General features: G+C 43.4%; 1 protein-coding gene across 1 annotated transcript in view; it reads right to left on the bottom strand.

The window, feature by feature from the left end:
- The window catches only part of SORCS3 (sortilin related VPS10 domain containing receptor 3), a 304,161-nt gene that overhangs the window by 265,662 nt on the left and 25,256 nt on the right, over nucleotides 1-13,243 (bottom strand). The gene's annotated exons all lie outside the window — the stretch shown is intronic.

Here is a 13,243-nt window from a genome sequence, read left to right as displayed (position 1 = left end):
TCAAGGACCCTGAACCAAACATTTGGACTTGTTCAATCAGACACCAACCCAATGCCAAATGATCTATGAATCTAGTTCAAATTAACCAGCACATCAAATGCTTATATGAAGGAGTTCATGAGTCAGCCATGGACAAAGAATGAGTCATAGGAGATAATTCTGAAGAATGAGTAAACCCGAGAAAAATCCCAAGTTGCCAATGAACAATATGCAAGTAGAAAAACATGTTCAATTTACAAAATAAGTTAATTGCTATGAATTAGTCCGATGGCTCTAGCCACATCAACTTATCTGTTGTGAGCTGCTGTTGCTGTCTGTATGTCACAGTTAAGCAATTTGAATCTCTATTAAAAGGTGTCTCCGACTTCAATGAAAGTTACTGCAACATTTATCAACAGCTCACACTGGAGATACACCCCAGAAGAAAATCTTGTGTCAAAAATAAAACTGCCGTAGTGTCTCCAATGGAGGAGACTTCCACGAACACCCCTAGCTCATAGAACCACTGCAGGCCAGCCAGGGAGAGCAGAAAAACAGAACTGCTGATTGCTATCAGCCACTGTCCACAAACTCATTGTTAATTAAAGAAAACATGTGGGAAAGACCAAAGCCTCAGCCAGCTCAGAGAGCACAGTCACTCCTTCCATTGCCCCTGAAGGTGTTGAAATACCCCATAACCCCAGTCCCTGCCCCATAATCACGAGACATCACCACAACTCCTTTCCACTGGGGGCAGGGGGGCATCAGTTCTTCTGCCCATTTAAGAAAATCCTTTGTTCATATGCATCACTCAGCCATTAAGTCACACCACCAGTTCCCTTCCTTAAGGCCACATCCCTCCCTTTGCCCCAGCAGGGGAGTACCCAGACAGTCCCAGCAGCACAAGCAAAGACAAAGGCTCCTGCAGCCCTCTTCCCCACATACATTCCTAGGACTAAGTTTTGATTTGGGTTCCACTCACCCTCCCCTCCTTTTAAGTTTTGCTTTTGATCTGATTGCCAGCAATTCATGACAAGTACAGTCCCACAAACAGTGGCATCAATACAACAGAGGAACAACACCCAGAAAGGTGTTTCAGAAAGGGCAAGAATCTCCTAAACCAGCTTTGCCACTCAAAGCACTGTAACATCATACCCCAAATCCCATGTTTTTGAGCCCTTTCATATCTAACCCTCCCCAGCCCATCTTCTTAGAAGAAACCCAAGCTCAAATCATTCAATAGATTATTATAATGGATTTTGTTTACACAACACAACAAAATCTAGCCTGACTTCCAAATGTGCCTTTACTACCTTTATTTTCCTGCACAGTTTTTTTGCCAGCCTGTGGGTATGGAGTTGGATGTGTCTGTAGGATTTTACAGCTTTTTTCTTCAATTTGTAGTCATGTTTAATGCTACACAGCTCACTGACAGCAGACTGACCACCAGCGAAGGAACATTGTTCTAAATTAATTAGCTTCTTAAAGTCACCAGTCACTGACCCCAGTTCTGCCAAGCATGTCACCTGTCTCAGGATAAAGCACATAAGTTTTATGAGTACCTGCAGTCACATCAGAGCCAGGGCAACATCGCCCTGCAGGATGAAAGTAAAATAAAGCCTCTCACATAATCTTTCTCTGCATGCCAGCACTGGCACCCATCTCCCATGAGACTCACCCATCTATCTAGCATTGGACCCCATATTTATAACTAGCCTTTAAATCTCAAATGAGTAACAAAGCAGCTAGCTAAAGGCTCCCATGATTCAGTGGTAGGAAATGCAGTCAGCGTTCGATACCCTGCGTCTGCTAACAGGCCAACTAATGTATAATGCCAAATGGACCAATTTTCACAGCACTGCTTGAAATGCAAAACATTTAGTCAGTTTGGAAAGGACTTTATAGTTGTCAGCATACAGGAGAGAAGAGTATTTATACCTTTTTGGACAACTGCTCAAATTCTCCCACCTGTTAGCCATACAGCTCTAGGAGGGCTAGGGCTCAGTTCTGAGTCCAGCTAAAAACAATAGCAGGCCTATACTCCTCCTGCCCAAGAAAGGTCTGGAAGCAGATCCTGACGAGGTTGGGAAAGCTGAAAAACACCCAAAAAGTGACAGAAAACCAAAAGAAACCTGTTAGCCCTATCACACATGCTAAGAAAGTAGCAGCAGAGCCACAACCACCAAGCACTCATGTAAGCACCAAGCAACACTTACTGAAATCAAAACAGCTGATCTCCACTTAACCAGCTCTGAACCAGGCTGCAAGTGAAGCACAGCTGCTAAATTGCTACCCTTAAACTCCCAAGCTCTCTACTAGTTTTCCTTACAGCCTGTGCTGGGTCACAACTGGCAGGCTGGGTAACACAAAAACTACCTGTGGTGGCCTGAAATTCAAGTCATGACCTTCCAAGGGCTTACAAACAATTCCCAGGAGCGCTCAAAGCTTCAGATAAGTGCACATCACAGTGCAGTGGCACTATTTTAGCCTGAAAGACACCAATCCTTCCAGCCACTGACGAGACCTAGATGAATGGCACTGGCAGGAAATCTTTCCTTCTTCTCTTCCTTGCACCATGCCCCCCTGCCCAATTCCCATCAACTCTTGGCTACCTACCACCAAAAGAGTGCTACCTTTGAGACACAGCATACCCCCAACCAGTGGGGAACACCAGTGCAGTCTCATCCAGAGATTCAGAGATTCTCAAGTTGAAAAAGTATTAGTGGAAGATCTATAAAGGCAGACAGGGAGGAGAAGCTTTGAAATACAAGTACAACATAACTAAACAGCACAAATGGCTGGTCAGTGCAGAAATAAACGAAGGAGTTGGTTATGCAGCCACTTTGATGCAGCACTAACCCAAGCTGCCACCAGAAATAGTACTCCTGTGCCACTTGACCACCTCCAGATATTCATTCCCACTGCAAACCTTGTACCAGTCCTGATCAGATGGTGATAAATTCAGTGGGAGGAAGATCTAGCTGAAAGCTACACAGAAAAGTTTGAGGTTTTTGAGTCCCCCACCTGATGGATCAAGCTGTGTCCTGGCTGATGCAGCACCAGCTGCAGTGCTAGCCCATGGGAGGCCATGGGAACAGGCTGCAGCAGAGCCAAACACAAGAGCCTCTGCCAGCAGCAGATAGATGGAAAAACAGTGTAGCCAAAATCTTTAACTTTTCCATTTAAGAAATGTTCCTGTCATGAAGCCTTCTACTAAATTGCTCATAACATCCCTGAACTCACTATTGTGCAAGATGGAAAACGTTACTACTGTCATATTACTGCCATGTAACCGACAGGACTGAAATCCAGTCCATGCTACAAAATTCCTAGATAAACACTAGATTCAAATAACCCATGTTTTGCTGAAGCTTAGTAAATACATGGTTTGGGAGTCACTGCCAAATATAACAGAGCAACAGTAGGACAGCACTATTCATTCTGCTTTCAGGTCCTTTGCTGCAATGCTTTATGAATATATTTGCCCAGACCTAAAACCAACACATAATGTACTGCCGGATAAACTGCTGGAAGGACTACGGTTAGAGAAAGCTCAAGTGATCAATAAATGTGAGGAGTTATAAAGCACAGAAAGCATTTAGAAACACTTCAGTACCTGAACATTAGACCTTGTCAATAATTTTCTTCCCAAACATCTTTCTAATAGCGTATCCCTTTGACCAAAAGCAAACATTTCTCTGCCCTTTTGATGTAAACATTTTGTTCTTTTCCTGACCATGAAAACCTGAAGTGGTTCCCCCCCAGCTGAATACAAAAGAGCACTTTTCTTAAATATTATTAAAAACAAAACAAGAAAACACAAAGCAAAACAAACAACCTACACAAAAAAAACCATACAGCATTTCAAACAAGCTTGCACTTTCTCACAATTTCTTCCCCAAAATAACTTAAGAGTAGAACTGGGCAAAGAAGTTAAAAAACAGAAGGAAGCAGCAGCAAATAACTCAAACCCATAGGAATGATGAGTGGTTGCTGAAATGAGTATTTATTTACCCCTCCAGTCTTACGAAGTTCTTCCTGCCCTACAGGATAGCTTCTTTTTAATAATAACCCAAAAAAAGAGGAAAAAAAATTAAAAAAAAGAAAAAAGCAAAGAACCAAAAGGAATTACTCCCTACCTGGCTTAAAAATCAACTGCGGGACATCATGAACAGTAAAAAGGCTCAAAAGATTAAGGAGGATTGCAAACCATAAAGCTTCCCATAGGGGTCTCCACATATCTTGGAATGATAGATCTTAAAAACCAGAAATCCCAAGATCATACATGGTTGATGTCTAATCACCAAGACACACAGCTTCCCAGACCAGCAAGATGACAAAATCCATTTGTGTTTCTTCTTTTTCTTTCCAAAAGAGGAAGCTGAGTAGGAGGCAGCAAGACCTGCTCCTGATTGCATGTCAGGACAACTGCAATATGCAGGAGAAACACACACTCACAAATCTTCATGAACTAGTTCAGGTCCCTGGCTACTCCCATTCCAGGTTGGGTGCATAAGGCATCATACAATGCTACCTGCACTGATGGAGCATCCATTCCCTCAAAGTTTTAGATACCAGGTGGAGAATCAGAACCTGCAAGACCTTACAGAATCTTCTGGGAGAAGCCACCTCATCATATGGCAGGAAACAAATCACTTTCCCTTATACCTCACATCTTCCCAAGGCTTGTCATGTGCAATGGGGAGAGTGCATGAAGGGCTGTGGAAGAATGGGACAGGGCAGGAAATCGTCATCTTCTCTAACAGGCACTTATCAAGAACACCAAGTAAACTGTGCTTGCAGTAATCTCATTTACTGCCATCATCCCATCAGACAGGAATGATTTAGCCCCACAGACTTATCTCCACTCTAAAGAATAAGTCAATGGGGTAAATGAAGAGCAAGGACCATCAAATCTAGCCTCCAGCCAGCACATGCCCCGGAACATGTTCCCAGGTACCAGCTGCTTCTGAATCCAGTTCTTCCTTTTAATCCCCCTCCCTCAGCCACCACCAAAGGAGAGAATCAATAGAGCACAGGATTAGGTGCCAGCATCTACCTTTTCACTTGGGCTTTGGCATCTGAACCCATCACTCCAAGCAGAGGGCTCTGTGCTTCAAGGACTGCATATATGTGTGTACACACACGTGTCTGATACTTGGGGTTTTTTTTAAAAAAAAAGGAAAAGAAAAACAAACACAGAGCCAACCCTGAAAGCACTATAAACAGCAGCTTCACTCACTCTGAATTTGTCCATCTCTCTTTAGGAAGGATTTTGATATCTCTCTAAACTACTCTTTGCAAACCTGTTTGCTTAAATATGGATACAGAAGCCCAGCTTCCAACAGCTAATTGACCCAACACCTTCTGTCCCTGGGGTCAAGAATCTCATGCTAGCCTCCAGGATTCAAGCTTTCCTTCACAGTTCACCCTTAAGACGGGTCATTTCTACTTTTCTCCATGTAGCAAAAGGTGTCTCAGTACATGCTGTCATTTCTGTGCAGTTAAGATCAACAGCAAGATCGCAAGGGAATTGCTAAAAGCTCCCTGAAAAACATTTTATTTTCATCTCCATTTTCCACCTTTTGTTGCTACTAACCATCTTCACAACAGCAGTATCTCTTGTGACAGCTCATCAGAATCAAACATCTGCAGTTCATTACAGCTGGGATGATTGTGAACTTAAGGGAACAGGGACAAGATGGGTAACCTTAAGGAAGCAAAAAGGCTATAGGGTGACAACCTTAAGTTGTAATGCTGAGCAAAGCACACATAAAATTCAATGTGTAACCACATCAGAGAAATATCGTTTACTCCTAACAACACTGGTGCAAGCAAAGGGGACTCAGTTGTACTTAGGCACAATAGTCAAGTGGGAATCTACCGGCTGTAGCAGAAGCCAGTTAATAGAATCACTGCAATCTCAAGCAATCTATATGGGTCACACAGAATAATCATCTCATTGTGTTTCTACAAATCACTAGTTCCACCAAGGGCCAAGGTTACTGAGGTTCCTGTTGATATCAGCAGTTTGGCACACAGGAATTCAATACTCTGAGAATCAACCTTCATCAATATTATCGAAATACATGAGAAGTAAGATGTGAATGCCTCCTCGTCCCCCACGCCCACCACCAGGTGATCCCTACCCTATATGCATGCTGCCACTACAGCTGCTCAGGAGTTTCTGACAGCTTCCCCCCAGAACAAACACCAACTGACCGTGTTTTGCAGAAGCACATTCTTTTCAGTGAGCCTTCTGCTGAAATGTAAGTCATTCTCCCAGTCCCTGGCCAACTGCCAGGAGAAATCAACTGTCATACGGCACCATGCAAAGTGCACGATGCAGCTATGTCTTCAGAGCTTGAACTATTCAGGCTTCCAACATGCACAGCTCCCAGGCAGAACTCCCCGTCATGCGCTTTTCAAAACCCAAGCATGTTAAAGCCTTGAGAAAGTTACGTGAGCTGGCCTCTAACCCTGTGCAACCTGGGGAATGGAGATACTGCAAGTCCTCAAGCAACCGCATAGTGGGGCTTCCCCAGAGCTCAGAATTTCATACGTAATGCAGAGAATTCCTTCTGCAAAATTAGCATCGACACCACCACACAGGATTTCAGAGCAGCCCATGGAAAGCTTTTATTTTTTAATCTCATGTTTATCCCCTCTTTATTAATCATCTCTATTCTCCCCAAAGCCTGAAGAATCAAGTCTTCAGGCTCTTTACATCAGAGATTGTGCTGGCCATAGTTGAGGCAAGTAGGTAAGACTCATAAGCAAGATTTTTATGCAGATGTCTTCACAAAAAACCAACCAAACAAAAAAAAGATGAAATACAATGCAATCCCAAGATGGCAACAGAATGATTCCTAGAACAAAAGTTTTTTCTAACTTCTCTCAAAGCATGAGTTAGTTTAACATTAATACAAGTAGCCAATAAAATCCATCTTATGGGGTTACCTGTTACCAAATTCCCCAAACAAAAAAAGCAAAAAAGGAATTTGTTTCAATGGCAAATATGTTTTAAGTCGGTAGCCCCTAGGAAGAGAATGTACAGCACACTACCCCACTGGCTGTCACACTGCAGAGTGGAAAGTAGTCTCACGTTTTGCTAAGGGACAGCTTTTTCCTCACACCTATGTGGCCAGTTGATAAACCAGTTTCCAAACTTGGAGTCAAAGGAGCATTCTCAGCTCTGCCACCTTCTACCATGAAGCAGCCATATCAAACTGACAAACTCATTTTGCTGATCAGTAGGGTGCCACAAGCAGTTACTGCACCTTGGAGAACACCATTGTTTGGAAGATTGGTTTGGAAAATACAGAGGAAAGTTGGCTAAACATTACACCAATGTTGATTATCTAATATAAGAACCCGTTCGACTTCACACTGAGTTAAGGCAAGGTTGCTCCAGCAAAAGTCATTGTCTCTGCTTGTCTCTGCTGAGGGACAGTAGCTCTTTAAATCATTCAAATCTCGTTGTAAGACCACATCTTATAACCCCTAAAGCCTCAATGTTCAATAATCAAATCCTTTGCTAAATCAAAGATCAGGAAAATTGTCTTCCTCTGGGGAACTATTACAATGAATCAGCAAGAACATAACTATAGCACCATCTTCTAAAGCAGAGGAAATCAGAATTATCTGACTAGTGTCCCTGAGACTCTTTTATGCTAAGTGTCTTCTTTTCTTGCAGTCATTTGATCCCTGTGGGTACAGTGGAATCCAAATGGTCACACAGAATTGCAAGGTAAAGACAATCATAGGCAGTCACCAATTTGTGACAGTATTAATGTCACAAAACCTTTATTACTAGGGGAGAAAGGAAAAAAAGGAAGCAGCATTTAGTACTTCATAAAAGTAGCCTGGTTTGAGATTTTGGGTTTGGTTTATTTTTTCATTGAATCAGAGTGTTATGTTGCTGCAGCCACCAGTGCTTAGGAGAGTAACAGAGCCTCGCTCACCAGAAACACCTTAAACCGAGCAATTAAAGGAACATCTTGAAAAAACAAAGAAATAAAATTAGTGCCTCCAGGAATCAATCTTCAAACTGCAGCAAGACAGATATCTCCAAATAATAAGCCCACATCACAGCCATGTATATCAAAGTCATCTTGGCACCAAGAACATCACACATGCAGACAGGCCTTAGATCATTCCTGTGCATAAAGGCAGCTGGCAAGAATCTAGGGACTTGTGGGTGGGCAGGGCAGGAGAAGAAACAAGCGGTCAGAGAAAGTGTCAATGACAGGAGATTTCTGGTTTGGGAGAAAGGGAGAGAAGCTCCTCTGACTCACTCTCTGGAATGGGTCTCAAATGCATTGGATGAGTGTCCTCATTTGCTCTCTGACACTGCGAAGATGTGGACCAAGGAGTTTTGGGAGGAAAAGAAAGGAAAAATAGCAGACTGCAAGATGTCAGTTAGCCCACAGACCCTGAAGCATACAATTCTGTTTACCCAGAAGGCAGTGCTGCACTGCTGCTCACCATCTCAGAATCGCGTCCTCTTCTATCTTTTCCCTTTAGCTCTTCGGAGCAAACTGACCTCTTGAACAAGAGAGACCGAGCCAGATTTACAGAAGCCTAGCTACCTTCCAACAGGAAGTAACCTTCTCCAGGTGTGGTTGTGACATTCCACTCCCACATCTCCAACATGGTTGATATTCCCTAAGAGTGTGAAGAATCCCTTTCCATGTCAGCAAGCTGAGAAGGAGCCCAGGCAGCAAGAGTTCTGCCAAAAACGGAATCCAGGCACAAAAGACAACCAGCAACTTCCACCATAACAGACACAAATATTTGGAGAACTAGCCTAAACTGACCAATAACATTCCTAGTGGAAAGTCTCATCAAGTTGTTCACCTTTACCTCACCCTGAAACCCTTGCTCCTGAGGACTGTTCCTAGGTGATTTCACCAAGCTTCTTTCCCTCTTCTCTTCCCAGCTTCTTCCTTTGCACAAACAAAGGCTTGCCTTCCTTTTGCATCCCTGTGCCTACCTGGGGAACCAAGATGCAGGTGGCCAGGGTAGGATTCCCTCATTTCTTTTGGTTAGCTCCTTTCCATGGTTTGCAACTGGAAATCAACGTGTGCACAAACTTCAGCACAAATCCTAAGCCACTCCACTCACCAGCACCAGTTCTGCATGGAATTAGAAACTGGCTTGGACTCTGTCCCATTTGCCAAATGGCACTTCACCCTAAAAAACAAGTGGCAAAAAAAAATTAGCTGCTGTTTGCCAGGGTAATGAAGATGTTTGTCATAACACTTTTTAGTAACAGCCCAGACTGAGATGAACAACACAGCAGAACACACACAGCTCGGGAAAGGTGAGCAAAGTTTATGCAGTAAGCTTGAAGAGATTGAAGCTCTTGGGTCCTCCTTCCAAAAGGAACAGTTCAAGGTGCAACTTTAACACTTGATCTCCAGGAAATCTCCTAGGTACAGAGCAAACACCAAGGCAGGAGGACCGTATTTCTCCCTCTCTACTTCACAACACCTCCAAAGCTACATCCTCTTCTCCCTTATCCCTCAAACTGAATCCTTCACAGCGTTAAGGTGACATCAGTCTAACCCCAGAAGGGTGTGATGCTTTTCTCACTAGTACTATGGCTTCTCAAGAGAGACGAGGCACTGTCATGCCACAGGCTGGAATGGCAATGGCAGCTTACCAAATACAGGGCTCTACGCTGCTCATTAAGGCAACCATTCTTAGCTGGAACTTAGGTTTGAACCAAAAGTTGACTGAAGAAATGTTTGCCCCAACTGCCAAACCTTGGTGCTGTCTCAAGATCCAGAAGAAGGGCAGCCATCAGGTATGAGACTTCTCCAACCTGCCTGTATCCTCTTCTAAGAGACCCCGCAGCACCGGTGTTCTCAGAAAGGCCTTCCCTGGCATCCCAGCAGTCTCCCGCTGAGCACAGCAGTCAGGCCAGCCAGCAAGCCACCATTCTACATCAAGCAGATGTTATTCAATGTGTCTCCTTGCTTTTGGCCCACTACCCTGTTTAGATACTTTGAGGGACAAGTCCAGATCCTGCTCAGAATAAGGAGGATTCCACTAAGGCAAAAGACTTGGTTGAGAATAGATCACAAGCCTCTCATAAGAATACTTTTTTAAAGGAAAGAAGCTAATTCACTGAATGTCAGCTGTTTTAAAATTATCTCGCTAGTCCCACAGAAACTTAAGGAAGGCCGTGCTGAGTCAGAACAAGGGTCCATTTAACCTGCTATCCTGCTTTGCAACAGTGGCCACCAGTAGACACCTAAAGAAGAATGAGGCCAGGCTAAGTACATATAGCATTAGCCCTAATATTCTCGTAGTATCTGGCTATCATCATCTAAAAGGATTATTTGAGTTCTTTCTGGTGACTGAGGCTACAACAGAACACCACAACAATTTACTGCAGCTGAACAAAAACACCCGGAGTTTCTACCTGCAGTGGTTTTGCTTCCAAGACCAGAAATACCATGAGACTTCCTTTGCTCTTTGCACAGGCCATAAAGGACAGCTGGCTTATTACATTGCGTCTCCAGCAAGGAAAGTGGAGTCTAGCAGTCTTACAAGAGTCAGTGCTCTCTGTCCTCATCGTGTCCAAACCAGATAATCAAAAAGCATTTTACATCTGCATAGATCTGGCATGCCACCTATCTGTAAAAAACACCCTGCTGGCTGTCTGGATCACATCTGTTTACAGATCCATTTGAGCTTTTCCATTTACCCGGTGCTTTGCAATCACAGCATACAGACAGGCCAATTATAAACAATTACGTTACCATGTGTAAGAAATCACTGTATCTCCGATAAGCAAAGACAATCAGCTATATGCACCTTCACAGCCTAGTCCCAATGGCCAAGCAAACTGGCTTAACTTGTACTTTGTGGGAACAGATTTTGCTACCTATTTGCAAGGGGGTAAAAGAACAACTGTGGTCAGCTACCACAGCTCATGGCATCAGTTGTTATCATGATTTAAGAAGATATCCACAAGTTCTCGGTTCACCCCATGATGAAGCTTTCAGAATTTGTCAGTGTTACTTAGACCCACCTCAACAAACCACCCACACTTTTGAAACAAAACCAGTTTCATTCTAAACAGAAGCAAACACCTTGCTATTTATTTAAAGACATAAAGAAGAAATGCAGCAGGGAGAAACCAAACAGAATTACTTGCTAATTGTTCCTTCTCCAGATAATTATCCCAGAAGCATACGTGAAACTGCATTTTATTTTCAAAGACACAGAAATCAAGCATATCAATATCATTAGGTTTATGTCAAAATAAACTTACAGCTTCCCTTGTTTGCAGTAAATTACCTGGAAAATAATTTCAAATTTTTGAGGAAAATTACCATAAAACAACTGCACAATACTCAGCTACGAGATGAGAGCAACCAGAAGGGAGCAGGGGGAAACATCCCCAGAAATACTGGATTTCCATTATTTTAGGGTCAGCTCTAATCCCAAGAGGGTAAATGGGTCACAGCAACACATGAAAAGAGCCAACTCTAGAAAATTGATTATTCAATAACATCCCACTTTTGGCACACTTCAATCAGGCTGTGATGAGAGATGGGAAAGAGGCAGAGATGCACAGTTGGTTGCTATGGAGTTAAAGGCTTGAAGGAGATACAAGGAATCTGCACAACTGCCCAGAATACAGTTAACTCTTAAAGTGCCTCCCTCTAAACACCTCCCTGATCAGCCAAATTCATATATATACCCATACTAAGAAAGTAATTTTAAATATCCAGGAGTTCCCACAAAGAGTCAGAGTCCAAGGAGCAAATCCACCAAAGGAGTGTAGATGCTCCACATTAACAAAATGGCTGAGACTGGCAAACAACAGCCAGCTACTACAGAAGCTGAGTAAGGATTGAGGGATTAGAGGATGGAGATAGACATGGATGAAGGGACCATGCTATGCAACATACCATCTCTGCCAGCTGCTCTCATAGCTCAATACACTGCTCTGCTCGCGACAAGAAAGCAAAAGTCATTGCTAGAGATCCATGCAGAGGCTGATTCATCCCAAGATGACAAGCGGGGGCATCACCATAGCATTTAAAATACCTGTAGTTCAGGTGCTAGTCTGAAAAATTTGAGGTGCACTTAAGCCCTGAGGATGGGATGTGCCTGGGCTTCGTAAGGGCACACATTTTAAGATTTTGGGACTTTTTCTGCCCCATGGCATCATTCAGCACTATATAAAAAAGCCAATGCACTTGCTGGTGTGAGAGCACAAGACTTACATATAGGCAAGGACTGGGATGAGGCTGGCACAGGACATGCTACTTGCGGTTTGCTTCCAAGACTAAACAAGGAAGAACTTCTTGGAAGACAATCTCCAGAAGCAAAGATTTTAGGGGTGGGAAAAGCATTCTGGCAGACCAGGTAGGTGAGGACAAAAACCTGAAGACAGGGCCAGACATGCTGGAGCTGATGACCAAAGTCACAAAACATGTTTCATGGATAATCCATCCAGCTGCTTCCAGATCACAAGAGGCTGCTGCATTTCCAACTCCCTGAAGAGTTTCCTAGCAGGGGTGTGTGTATGTATATATAGATATAGATAATCAGCAAAGTTTCTATTTTCTCCTGCCTACTTAAGGCAGTCTTTCAGAGTGCATCCTCCTACACTGCTATTTTTACCTGCTCCTAATCAGTGTGTTCTCAAAACAGAGACACTCAGAGATGAGCAGTTCAGCTCCCTCAGTACACAGCCCACAACACACTGAGTAATACCTGAATGGCAGCTCTTCTCCCAGCACCCAGGGCACTGTGCCTTGTAGAGCACAGAGGAGAGCTGGTGGTCAGAGCCAGGGGGTTCTCTTCTTGTTCCAGGGTGCTGAGCTTGAACTGAAGGCTCTTTGGGCAGAGATCATTAGCACCATAAGGAGTCAAGCAGAGAGGGCTGGATCCAACATCCAAGCTCTAAACCACTAACATAGTAAATAACAATGACAATAACCAGAAAAAGCTGGGTAAACGTTTTAAAGTGCATTATTTTTTCTCCTCACCATAAAGTTTTCAGCTTTCACTTTCAATGAAACATGTTTCCTTGCTGGACCCAAACATACCTGATCTACCATAAGTTCTCAGTCTCACAGTGAGCATTAACCTGTGGCAAAATTCCCAAAGGACCAGAGCACCTCAGTCCTTTCAAGGAGCCCGTAAGATTTACCATAACAGAGAGTCCAAACCTACCAAGTACATGGCACCAAATCCTGATGCCAGGTGACAGCTCACTGATCAGCAGGCAGCTCTC

The sequence above is a fragment of the Falco peregrinus genome, chromosome 1 (assembly GCF_023634155.1).
Source record: "Falco peregrinus isolate bFalPer1 chromosome 1, bFalPer1.pri, whole genome shotgun sequence".
NCBI lineage: Eukaryota > Metazoa > Chordata > Aves > Falconiformes > Falconidae > Falco > Falco peregrinus.
This window is presented reverse-complemented; position numbering and strand designations above follow the sequence as displayed.